Here is a 13,798-nt window from a genome sequence, read left to right on the forward strand (position 1 = left end):
GCTGCTCATCTGTTGGAATGGTACAGGTTAGGGTAGGTGTTCACGCACTGCAGTGAAGGTCCCAATAGAGGCATAAGGTCCCTATAGAGGACATTTGCAAGGGCATTTCTGTCCTACATCTCAACTTAAAAATTGACATGTATGGTTTACTATTGGAGAAGAGTAGAGATTGTTTGAATAGACAAGTCATTTTAAAATAGTAATGATCTTTCTCTTTTATATTGAAAACAATGAAGAAAATTGTGCCAAATGGGAAAATTCCCCATAATCCTCAACCTCCTGGTGCAGTGACTTCAGAACTTGAATTTTGTATTAATATTTTCCCTTTTGTTTGCATAATTACAATCTTAAAATACCTACTGCTTTTTAATTGGCTGGGGTTTTTTTGCTTCCTTTTATCGGATATGTAATTAGTTTTGATCATTATTATTTTAAACAAGACTTCATATTCAGTTTATTTAAACTGTTTTCTATTACTGAACACTTAAGTTATTTTCAATTTTATTAGGATAAATTCCTGGGAGTGGGATTATTAACTGGAATAATATGAACAATTTTATAATTCTTAATATGTTTGCCTTATTGCTTTCCCAAAAGATGTAGCATTTTAGTGTCACAATTTCAATATTATCAGTTCACTAAAAGTTTACAGCTTTTTGGGTGGGGATTTGATATGTTGTTGCTGCTAATTTAGAAGTATAAGAGAGAGTTTAAAATTGCTCTAATTTGTTTTTATGTGACTTTTCATGTACCTTGTTCATTTTTATAAATAAATGTCATAGTTTCTTTATACGTATGTATGAGTTATTTATGCAGGTAATACTTGGTAGAAGTATTTTCATGACCTATGTGTTATTTTTAAATTTTATTTTCATGTTTTAACTTCTGCTTAATAATTCTTCAGATTTTATAGTTGTCATATTTATGAGTATAAGTAGTTAAAATTTACTTAAACTTTAAAATAGTATTCATACCTCTTATAAGCAGCTGAAACTGATCAAGGTGATTTTAACATTTTAAGACTTGTCCAAAAACAAATTAGTTTTCTCCGAAGAGTCTACTACTTAAGTACCAACCTTTATTTTTCATTTTAATCAAATTGTTAAATACACGTTTCTTACATATTTCTAGGCCTAGAAACTAGGAAGTGATTTCCTTTATGTCTAGGACTCCCAGAATTTCTAAACTGTCATTTGGGGCCTTTACGAATTAATTACAATCTTGGTCGTTTTCATCTTACCTGCTTTTAGGATGCCTGCCTCTTCCTTCATTGCTATTTAGAACTGAAACAATTCATATTTCCTCTGAGTTTATTTTTCCTTGCAACCTCAGGGCTCATGCGCTCAAGAGGTTTTCCATTTTTTTCTCGCTCTTAGGGTGTTAGTGACATTCTCTTGAAGCTTCCATCCTAAGTGCGAGCATAAACTTAATGCTTTAGTATTTTCCCCCAGCATTGATAGTTGCCAGGATATTGAGGTTATTTTATCCACTGATTTTGCTAGAAATAGAACTCTATATACAAAGAGACACCAGAATATTACAACTAATTTTATATCCTTAGAAAATAATCTGTTGATCCAGTAATGGCAAAACATTTAATAAACTAGCAATCCTATAGTCAGGGTACTTTGACATTAGTTGACTTAATTCTTTTAAAATAAGTCCCAACTAAGGTGAGAAAATTAGGGCATAGAAAGTAACTTTTCCCAACTCCCAAGTTAATGCATGAGTAACTTAGAGGCTAGATATCCTAACATCATCAGTAATTTTTTGGCTCACACAGTTGGCTATATGATCTAAAGGTGAAAACGAAGTGATTTTATTTCATATTTAAATGTGTTAGTTGTCAGTGGATAGCAGACAAAAGTCTTGAAGACATCGTCTAGCCTTAAGGAAGCTTTCACATACTTCAGATGAGAACTCAAGAAATGTACCTATAAAAAATTAAGGAGTGGTGCAAGAGACTCCCTAAGTGTCAGTGAGTGGTATTGCCCCAAATGCTAGTGCTGTTTAATGGAACAGTAATTAATTTCTGCAAACTCCCGTTGAGCTCCTAAGAACAGACAAGGGAGAACACTGGATGGCTGCATTGAGGAGTGCCTTGAACAGTAGGTACTATTCAAAGACTTCAGAAAAGAAAAGTTCTGGAGGAGAGACGGCAAAGATGGCAGTATATAATGCACATTCAGGAAAGAGGAGAATGGTGAGGATGGAGAAGAACGTTCATGTCAGACTATGGTTACAAAGGCTGCTTGGCGTTCCATCGTTTGGCACTTTGAAAGCCAGAATTAAATAAGGCTTCACGTGGAAGCTCTACTTTTAGGAGATTAATTTGGCAGTCGTGTGGTAAGAACGGAAGAGGCAGAAATACAGGTCAGGGAGCCCAGTTAGAACTTCCCTAACCTGGTAAAGGAAAAAGTCACACAAATTCAGGAAGCAAAGAGAACCCCAATCAAGAACTCAAACATACCCACACCAATACACATCAAAATTAAAATGCCAAAAATTAAAGACAGAACCTTAAAGCAGCAAGAGAAGAGAAAACTTACCTACAAAGGAGTCCCCATAAGGCTGACACCTCATTTCTCAACAGAAACTCTAGGACAGAAGGGAATGGCATGAAGTACTCAAGGAAATGAAAAGCAAGGATCTGAGACCAAGATTACTATATCCAGCAAGGCTATCATTCAAAATAGTCAAATAAAGAGCTTCCCAGACCAAAAAAAAAAAAAAGGCTAAAGGAGTTCATCACCACCAAGCCAGAAACGCTAAAGCACAGTGTCAAACACAAGGCCCGCGGGCCAAATCCGTCCCGCCAGGCCTTGCAATGTGGCCCGCACCGCGCTGTCATCACTGCACTCCGCTGCGTTTCCATCTCAATGACAGTTTATGACTGTTCAGTAAACCATTCGGTCCGCGATTTAGGCTGGATTTTAGATTTTGGCCCCTTATCTGATTGAGTTCGACACCCCTACGCTAAAGGGATTGCTGAGAAGAAGAAACACAGAGAAACCTAGCCATACAGAATTAAAATGGCTATTAATAAGTATCTCTCAATATAACCCTAAATGTAAATGGATTAAATGCCCCAATCAAAAGGTGTAAGGTAGCCGAATGGATACAACAACATGACCCAACTATATTCTGTCTACAAGAGACCCACCTCAAAACAAAAGACACACACAGGATGAAAGTGAAAGGGATGGGAAAAAAGAATTCCATGCAAATGGGAAAGAAGAAAAAGCTGGAGTAGCGATGCTCACATCCGACAAAATAGCCTTTAAAAGCATCATGTTAGGCGAAATAACCCAGTCAGAAAAAGATAAATATATGGAATTTATGGAATATATTGAACAACATAAACTGATGAACAAAAATAGATCCGGAGGGTGGGGGGGGGGGGGAGGATAAACTAGAAAACAATAGAAGCAATCCTGTTATTTGCAGATTTTTAATATTTTCTATAACTTTTGTGATATCATCCTATGTTAGTACAGTTTTGGTAATATTATGCTTAAAATCCTTTTATTCTTGAAATATTAGTGTTTATTGCATGTGATATATATAAAATCATTTTTTGAATAATTAGTGTTTATTGCATGTAACATTTAAAATAGCTTTTTCTTGAGATACTGTTTATTTAATGTAAACAAATATTCTGAAATAGCAGGATACTGAAACATTAAAAAAAATTCTCATGGTTTATGGACTCAAAGTATATGTTTATTTTTATTTATTTTTAAAAATATATATTTTATTGATTTTGTACAGATAGGAAGGGAGAGAGAGAGTTAGAAACATCGATGAGAGAGAGTCATCGATCAGCTGCCTCTTACACACCCCCCACCGGGGATATGCCCGCAACCAAGGCACATGCCCTTGACCAGAATCTAACCCGAGACCCGTCAGTCCCCAAGCCGACGCTCTATCCATTGAGCCAAACCGGTTTTGGCTCAAAGTATATGTTTAAAAAACACTTTGTAAGACATTATTTTGGTAGGAAGATTTGAGCTGAAACAAAGAGTAACCTGGCAGCAAAGATAATTAAGTGGTGCAACAGGCTTTTGGTGCCAATTAAAAAAAAAAATCTTTAGGGAATGTAGATGCTCACCTTTTGCATATTAAATGTACTAAGTATATTTAGTAGACACAGACATACTAGTACATACCACCGAAGTTAGTAAAACCCTTTTACTTCCATCGTCTCACTTGACCAGCCAACTGTCCTGTGAAGTATGAAGGATGGGTCTGCATCTTATTTTGCTGAAGAACTTGAAGTGGCTTTGAGCACTAGGTAACTTGCCAAGAGTCCCATAGCCAGAGTGGCAGAGCTGGGTGTCTGACTCCAAAAGGCTGTGTCTCTGACATCTGGAGGAAAGTGATCGGAAGCACAGATGTTTAGCGGGAGGAATGAAACACTTGCTGTAATGCCAGAAAAATAACTGGAAATAAAAGCAGAAAACAAGACATTTGTTTCTGCTATACTATGACAGAAAGGAAGGCTCTTGTGGTTTGGGATTGAGCATTCAGAGAAGAAATGGGGAGACCACTCTTGGAACATGGCATCTGCTTCTGGCTACTCATGACTGGGTTTATGGAAACCAGCTGGATGGTGTTCAAAGAAAAGCTCCAAAATGATTAAGGGGCTGATGGCATTGATTAATTAGGAAAGCTTGGAAGAATTAAATGCGCACAACTCAGCCAAGCAGAGACGACGGGAAAACAAGGTAAATGTATATAAATATCTGAAACGTGTAACTATTTAAAAAGGAGATTAATTAGCATAATCAATGGGGGTACACTGAGTACTAATCGGGTGAAAATTTAAGTTGAATATAAAGAAAAATTTCCTGGTAATTTATTAAGGTTTTCTGTGGCATAGCCTTTCTCCTTAGAGAAGCCATGGAATTCCCAAGCCTTTAGAATTTCTAAAACTTCCCTCGGAACCTGGAATTAGATGGTGTCAGAGAATTGTTATTCATTTGGCCAGGTGTGATCATGGTATTGTGCCTATAAAAGAACATATCATTTTTTTTTTTTTTAGAGATACTGTGAAATGTAGGGATAGAACAGCATGATGTAAGAGATTTTCTGAACAGTATGATACTAGCAGGAGGGAAAGGAGAGGAAGGAAGAAAACAAAGGGAGGGAGGGGAAAATGGGAAAACAAGAAACGGAGGGAGACAATGAAAAGAAAGGATAGATGAAGCAAGTGTGGCAAAAGGTTGATCATGCCAAATCTGAAAAGAGATCCTATGTGAGTTCATTTTCCTTTTCCCTTACATGTATGTTTAGAAACGTTTACCATAAAGAATGTAAATTACATTTTCCTGAGCAAAGCTCGTGAGTGTATTAATCCTGCTTCCCCGGTTACTGCCGCACACCAGACCAGGGCCCAGGATAGCAGGGATACATGCCTCTGTTTACCATCTTCCTCAGGCAGTGCCAATTGCACTGGGCTGAAGGACTCTTTTCCTAAAACTGTAGGAAAGGCCCTAACTGGTTTGGCTCAGTGGATAGACTGAAGGGTCCCAGGTTCGATTCTGGTTAAGGGCATGTACCTTGGAGACAGCTGATGGATGTTTCTAACTCTCTGTCCCTCTCCCTTCCTCTCTGTAAAAAAAAATTAATAACATAAATGTTAGAAAATAAAAATAAAACTGAAGGTAAGAAGGTAACAAAATCTTTAGACCCATAGGCCACCAGAAGGCCATGTTCATGGCTTAATTTATAAAAAAAAAAAAAGTGAAAGATTTCAAAACCTAGCAAACATCTATGAAGCTCAAGTTTTAGAAAGATAAGATTAAAAAAAAAAACAACAACCACCTTCTCTCCGTCCCCTTCTTTTCTTGCAGGCGAATGTCAAGGGCAGGAGACTTAGGGAGCATTTGGAATGTGTTCTACCTGTGTTCTTGTTTGTCTGCTTGCTTGTTTGAGGAATATAAATATTTTATCTGAATTTCACTGTTGGCAATCTAGCAAGAATACAGACCCAGGGTTTCTCCAGAGTGTACAGCTGGGCTAAAAAATAGCTCCGGGGAAGGATGGAGCTGTCTGAAAATGAAGCAGAGGCTGAGCGGTGGATACGCTTGGATGAGTCTATCTCGTGACCAGACATCCTTTTTCCAGCTCAGGGACTCTATCTCAGCTCAGGCCCTTACCTCTTACTTGGTTATTGCAGTCACCATAACTAGGCTTCCGTACCTCCAGTCCCTTCCCTGTGTCACCATCCTCCACCTTGACCCCTAAGTGGCTCTTCTGAAACACAGCTGATGGTGACATTTCTCTGTTTCAATTCTAAGCCCCTAGCCAAAACCGGTTTGGCTCAGTGGATATAGCATCGGCCTGCGAACTGAAAGGTCCCAGGTTCAATTCCGGTCAAGGGCATGTACATTGGTTGCGGGCACATCCCTAGTAGAGAATGTGTAAGAGGCAGCCGATGGATGATTCTCTCTCATTGATGTTTCTAACTCTCTTCCTCTCTGTAAAAAAAAACAACAACAACAATTAAATATATATTGTATATTTTTAAAAATAAATAAATTCTTAGTCTCTAGATAAAGTGTGACGGGGACTTCCCTGGCATATATGTGTTCTCCAACGAAGACCTGACAAATGCATGCAATTTCAGTGCTCCCTCTCTCCCCGTTGCCTTGTCTGTGCCTTTGTACTTGACCTTTGCTCAGAAGGTGGCTTTTCTCCCTTGTCCACCCAGCAGTTTTTCAAGACTTGAAGTTTATAGCAATGAAATCTTCTTTGATGGCCTGGTCAGAATGAGTCTACCCTCCCCTCCGTTGCCATGCACCTCCTCCTTATGTTCATGGCCAAAGTTAGCACCCCATCTTACTCACCTATTTTGGTGTGTTCTCCACAAGACGGCGGGCTCTTTGAGAGCACCTTCTGTGTTTTCATCTTTATTTCCCCAGTGCCTTGCACATTCTGGGCACCATATCATCAGTTAAACCTTGGGAGCTATGATGTGCCAAGCATGGGAAGGAAGTGGCCACTCAAGTTTGAGTGAATAAAGATGCCATTCATTCAGCATATATGTATTGGCTGTTTAAAGCAGACTGTCCAGCTGCTCTGTAGTTCAAGGAGAACATAGCACACAGAGATTAACTCATCTCCAAGTTAACCTTTCACCTGCAGCTGGTCCTTGAAGGGGAAACTTTCCTCTCCTGTGTTTTGGCTTTGTAGCGGTGATGCATGCTAGAACTATTTATTCCACTATCCCGAGCTGCCTCCCAGCGCGAAGACTATATGAAAGAAACAAGACGATGTACAACTTGCTCTAATTTGTGGTTGCATTGTTTATTTGTTTCCTCTTTAAGGAGGAGGTGGAGTTGGATTGTTTGTTTGGCTTCTTCTTCAATAAGAAGCATCTTAATATAACTAGTCTGGACATCTGTCCCATTTTTAAAAAATTACAAGTTTTGATCACCGCTAAATTGTACAGATCTCAGTCTGTCTGCTCTGCATACATTTGCATTTATAAAAGCAGTAGCAGACTAAAAGTCTTTCTAATGCAATCCCCTAAATGCATAAAGTATTAGATTGCTTTTCCCCAATTGGTTCGTGCATTGCTAAGGGCTTAAAAGGATCATTGATTTGAATTATTTAATGTGTACAGCAAGTTGAGTTTTCTTTTTTTCCCCCCCTTAAAGAACCTTTGGGGACATTGCTTTAATTTTTTTTTATGTTAAATCTCATTTTTCTTTGAAAGTAAGAAGTTAAAACCGTATTCACATGAGTTCCCAAAGTCCCAGATTTTCATTGTTTTTAAACCATCTAGGAAATATTTGATTCTAATGTTACATTACTGCTGAAAATTGGGCTGAAATTGCTAGGCTGAAAATATAGTTATAACTGCTTATTATTCTTCTAATGTATTTTCTTTTCCTTTTTGGGAGCTGATGCAGATGAAATAAAAGACAGAGGGGGAGATCCCGTCCACAATACAAAGCCAATTTCGTTGGCTGGTTTTGACTAACGTTCGTTAAATGCAGTCCCAGACTTTACATGTTGAACATTTTTACTGTGAAATGTATTGTTTTTTGATGACCTACTCTTTCCCCATGGAAAGGCAGTTGGGTCCTGTCACCACTGTTTGTGATGGCAATGTCTGGGTGAATGAACTTAGTTGAATTTGTGTTATGCTCAGAAAGTTTGCCAAAAATGGAGGCTTGGTTGTGATGTCTAGTGTGGCTTCCTATAGCAAAGCAAAGAGTCTAATGTAATTCATTTGTCAAAACAATGCTCAAATTAAAAAAAGGAGTCTCATCCACATAAGGCAGTCATATGATGTAAAAAACAGTTTAGGGCCCAGCTAGCATGGCTCAGTGATTGAGCATCAACCTATGAACCAGGCGGTCATGGTTTGATTCTCCGTCAGGGCACATGACCAGGTTGTGGGCTCAATCCCCAGTGTAGGGCAGGTAGGCAGGTGATCAATGATTGTCTCTCATCATTGATGTTTCTATCCCTCTCCCTTCCTCTCTGAAATCAATAAAAATATGTTTAAAAAAAGTTTAAGGGGGGAGGATTAATAAGGTGACCATGTAATTTATCATCTGGATCCAGATGCTTTTGAGAATAAAAGGGAAATGCTAAAATAATGAAGAGACATTAATTGATCTACAGCAGGTATACACTAGTACCACCCAGGACAAGCCAGATTGACACTAACTAGGAAGGTTGCCCCTACCATCTTCGTTGTGATTGTGGTGGTGTCTGTTTCATCTGTTTGCTTTATTAACCTGCCTCAGGCCACCTTGGTGAGGTGACAGAGGTCATCTTATTCCTCTAATATTTCAGTTTTCAAAGCTTGGTGACTATAACCTGGCTAAGTACCAGCTGTGTACAGGAACATATTCCTCTTCACCAGAGTCTGCGTCTTTTTTTTTTTTTTTTTTTTTTGGGGGGGGGGGGGGTGGTTCCTGAAATACATGATTCATTCCATAGAACTTTCCAGATCAGAAAATGCTTCATCCACTCCCCTGCCCCCAAGTCACTTTAATATCACCATCAATACACACATGGTAAGAGCAGATTGTTTCTGCAAAAAGTTTCCCTATGAAACCCAAACAGTTATACCAACGTCCAGCTCTTAGTTTAGCTTTGCTTTTGTAAAATGTCACCACTTGGGTTCCCTTCTCTCTTTGCATCCATCTGTCCTCTGCATAACTGGCAGATCAACATGGTAGGAGGAAAGCCCTGGAGAGTGGGATCCTGAGAATCCAAGGATAAAGTATTTCCAGGAAAGACTGGTCAGTGCTGATAGGGAACTAGTCTGTTAGAAACAGAAGTGATCATTGAACCTGGAGAACTTGAGTTTGTTGGAAATCTCAAAAAGAATGGGTTCAAAAACCACTTGGAATTATTTGCAAGGTTTGTCGGGTATGTGCATTACTCTAGAGCACATGTGTCAAACACAAGGCCCGCGGGCCAAATCCGTCCCACCAGGCCTTGCAATGTGGCCCGCACCGCGCTGTCATCACTGCACTCTGCTGCGTTTCCATCACAATGACAGTTTATGGCTGTTCAGTAAACCATTCGGCCCGCGATTTAGGCTGGATTTTAGATTTTGGCCCGTTCTCTGATTGAGTTCGACACCCCTACTCTAGAGTCTAGACCAGTGTTTGGCAAACTGGCTCGCGAGCCACATGCAGCTCTGGCCCCTCGAGTGTGGCTGTTCCACAGAATACCATGGTCTGGGCGAGTCTCTTTTGAAGAAGTTTAAGTTTACAAAATGTGGCTCTCAAAAGAAATTTCAATCGCTGTACTGTTGGCATTTGGCTCTGTTGATTGATGAGTTTGCTGACCACTGGTCTAGGCTAAAGAGCAGAACAGCATCAACCTCTAAAACCAGAAGGTCACAGTTCAATTCCTAGTTAAGGCACATGTCTGGGTTCTGGGCTCGATCCCCAGTGTGGAGCATGCAGGAGGCAGCTGATCAATGATTCTCATCATTGATGTTTCTCTCTCTCTCACTCTCCCTTCTTCTCGGAAATCAATAAAAATATATTTTTAAAATACTTATTGAGCAATTACTTCATGCCTGGTGCTATATGACCCCCATTTAATCTCACAGCAGCCCTCTAAGGTAAGCACCATATCCCCATCTCACAGATGATGGCATTGATGCACAGATGAAGCAAGTCGTTTGCCTAAGGTTACACCACATGATTGGTGCAGAGCTAGGATTTGAACCCAGGCAGTTGGGTCCTAGATCCTTATGCTTTTAATTTCTAGGCTGATGCTCATAGAAGATTGTGACCCAACAAAAGCCTGTGGAGGAGAGAATTAGGAGCGCTTACACAGAAGCAAACGTTAAAGGTGTCACAGGGGGTGAGGTCCATAAGGAGAGAGTAAGGAAACACGAGACCTACCAATAGCAGAGATGGTGAGATGACTACTGACTGGGAACTAAACCCTTAAAAATACCCACTGACAGAGCTAAGCTCCTTAGGCATCCTAAAAAACTCACATGACCTTTGAATGGCACACGGAGTTCATCTCCCTGAATGTTGCTTATCACCCAAGTGGTAGCAAGTGCTGTGACTGAGCCCAAAGCCATGGAAAGGTGCTGCTGTGTTTCCCTACTCTACGCTCACTCCCTCCCAGAGTCTGATCAGTGTCTCAACACAGACTAACCACACACACACACACACACACACACACACACACACACACGAACTCTCCTATTTGCCAGGTGGGAGGAGAATGTTGAACAGAACAGCCAGCCAGGAGAGGGTCAGCCGGAGACAGAGCGAGAGGAACAGGGTCAGGTCTTGTCATAAAGCCCTGGAGGTGAGACGTCTCGTCCAAGAAGACAGCGGCTGGCGCTGTTGGACATGGCAGGACAGGTTGGTCCCAGGGGCTGCTAAGACCGTGCTTGCCTTAGTGATCAAACTGGTGTCTGCACAGCAGTTGCTAGAAGTGACGAGCAGAAAACTCTGTGGGAGAACACAGTTTCAGTCCCTTTAATGGATAGTAGAACAAGCCTAAACCCAAGACCCATTTTTCTTGCTTTCCCGAGAGAACTGATCATTAGCATGGCGGTAACCTCGAGGAAGGAAGGAGGGAAGGAAGGAAGCTCCATGGGAGCCAGGCTCATTTTCAGCGGTCAGTGGAAAAATGCAGTTCCGTACCAGTCTCCACCAAACCTCACAGGCTCAGCTAGTGGTTGTTTTCCAGTTTCCTCCTGTTACCTTTGAAATCCAAACATTTCCCCATCCATTCTTTTCTGCTGTACCAGCTCTGATAGAGCTAAGGGCAAGAGTTGGCACCATCAAGACACCACAATTACCCAGGAATGTGCTTAGCAACTGCAGCCTTGAACCAGAGGGTGTCTTTGAAGGGATGTGATAATGGCCACGTTAAACTTGATCTTGCCTTAAACGAATAGACAAAAGGAGGCAGCCTGCCCAAAGCTTGTAAGGGATAGTAACAATATAATAAATCACTTTTTTCCTCTGTCAGTTTCCAACCTTGCCCTAATTTCATAGATGAGATCACATGTGTAGAACCGACAGCAATTTAGCTCTGAAGCTCGGAATGGCTGCACAGGAAAGCACTGTGCCTTTTTATAGACTCGTTCCCTGATGTGTTAAATCACCCAGAAAGCTGGGGAAATGCTCCCAGCCTGGGCCAGTGCAAGAGGGAGCCATCTGAAGAATATTCCAGTGTGTTTACAGTGGGGAGGATGTCGACAGTCTAGGAGTGTTAATAATAACTATTATTATCTTTTTATTTTTAACCTCAGATGCAGAGAGTAAATTATATTCCTCAATTAATGGCACATTTTCATGTTATGTCTTTAGTCCCTACCATTTAAAAAAAATAATATATATACAGATGTGTGTGTGTGTGTGTGTGTGTGTATTATACAGTTTTATTAATTTCAGAGAGGAAGAGAAAGGGAGAGAAAGATAGAAACATCAGTGATGAGAGGGAGTGATTGGGTATCTCCTGCACACCTCACACTGGGGATCAGGCCCAAAACCCAGATGTGTGCCCTGACCAGAAATTGAATTGTGACCTCCTGGTTCATAGGTCGATGCTCAACCACTGAGCCACACAGGCTGTGCATTCAGTCCCTGCTTTTGTTTAATGTATTTATTTCCCATTTCTATTCCCTCACTGATCACTGCCCTCGCCCCTCCCCCATAGGTAATTGTTCTAATATGTTGGGTGTGTATGAATTTATTTGTGTTCCTACAGATTGTGTAAACTGGTATTATCAATCGACATAACATGCAGATTCTTTTTTTCACTCAGCTAGGTTTTACGATTTATCCTGTCGTGTAAGATTATTCTAGTCTTACCTCTGCATTGGGTGCTTACTCTGGGCCAGGTTTAATGTCAGTGCTTCAGGTTCATTATCTCATCTGATCTTACCAACAGCCCAGGAGCAAGGGACGGTCACTTAGGCAGTAATCTCAATCTCTTGCGTGAAACAAGGCAGAATTAGGATAGGGCTTCAACAGAGTGATGTACAGCAGGGCCAACAGCCAGGTAATATCTGCTCAGCACACTCATTTCTTAAATACTGCTGATTTCAGCCCTGGCTGGATTAAGTCAGTGGTTAGAGCATCTGCCACGTACTGAAGGGTCATGGGTTCAATTCCCCAGAGAGGGCACATACCCACCTCAATTGCAGGCTCTATCCTGGGGCATGTGTAGAAGGCAACCAATCGATGTATCTCTCTCACATCGATGTTTCTCTCTTTTTCCCTCCACCGTTCTACTCTATCTAAAAGCAATAGAGAAATACCTTCAAGTGAGGATAAAAAAAATAATAAGAATAATAAATAAATAAATACTGCTGACTTCAGCTCACTAGACTTCCTTTTCTCCGCTGCCACGAACGTCCCTTCGGATCAAACAGCGAGTGAGTCTTTGGAATCACCTGGTACCCAAAGACAAAGGAGCTGGGTGTTGGGTGTCCATGAACAATTTTTGGAAACCAAGGCGCCTGTTAAACATTGTAGGCTCAGCCCAGGTCCAAGATCTGTGGTTCCAACAGGCAAAATTAGAGAAACTCTGCGGAGTTCCTGAGCTATAATAGAACACATCTCACGATTCACACATTTTGTATTCTAGCCCAATGGGTAAAGGGACAGAGGCCAGTCATGCCAGTTATCACCTTTTCCCAAGTGTGAGGTAGCTGGAGGCAGGAGCCGTGGGAGGTTGGCCAGCTGGCTCCACACACCTTCCCCCCTCCAAAATCCGGCCAGTTTGCTGGCCATGGTGGGCGTCATAGCAAACAGTTGTTATGGTCCTTATCATTGTTACAGCATTCAGATCACTGGCTTCTTATACTCAATATATATATGTAGACTAGAAACCCGGTGCACAAAATTCATGCAAGGGGCTTGGCTCTCGCAGTCCTGGCTTTGTCTGGCAGGTCGTTGGGACGGTTGTTCTACTGTTTGGTCTAATTAGCATATTAGCTCTTTATTATATAGGATTGCTACAGGAATCTGATAGAATAAATCTGCTCTTTTCTTTAAAAAAAAACTTTGTCAACTATTGCTTTTTAAAAAAAATATATTTTATTGATTTTTTACAGAGAGGAATAGAAAGTTAGAAACATCGATGAGAGAGAATCATTGATCAGCTGCCTCTTGCACACCTCCTCCTGGGGATGTGCCCGCAACCAAGGTACATGCCCTTGACCAGAATCGAACCCGGGACTCTTCAGTCTGCAGGCCAACACTCTATCCACTGAGCCAAACTGGTTTTGACTCAACCAGTTTATGTCGCTATATCCAGTGTTACTCCCAAGTCATACTCC

This window comes from Pipistrellus kuhlii, unplaced genomic scaffold (assembly GCF_014108245.1).
Source record: "Pipistrellus kuhlii isolate mPipKuh1 unplaced genomic scaffold, mPipKuh1.p scaffold_m20_p_15, whole genome shotgun sequence".
NCBI classification, from domain to species: domain Eukaryota; kingdom Metazoa; phylum Chordata; class Mammalia; order Chiroptera; family Vespertilionidae; genus Pipistrellus; species Pipistrellus kuhlii.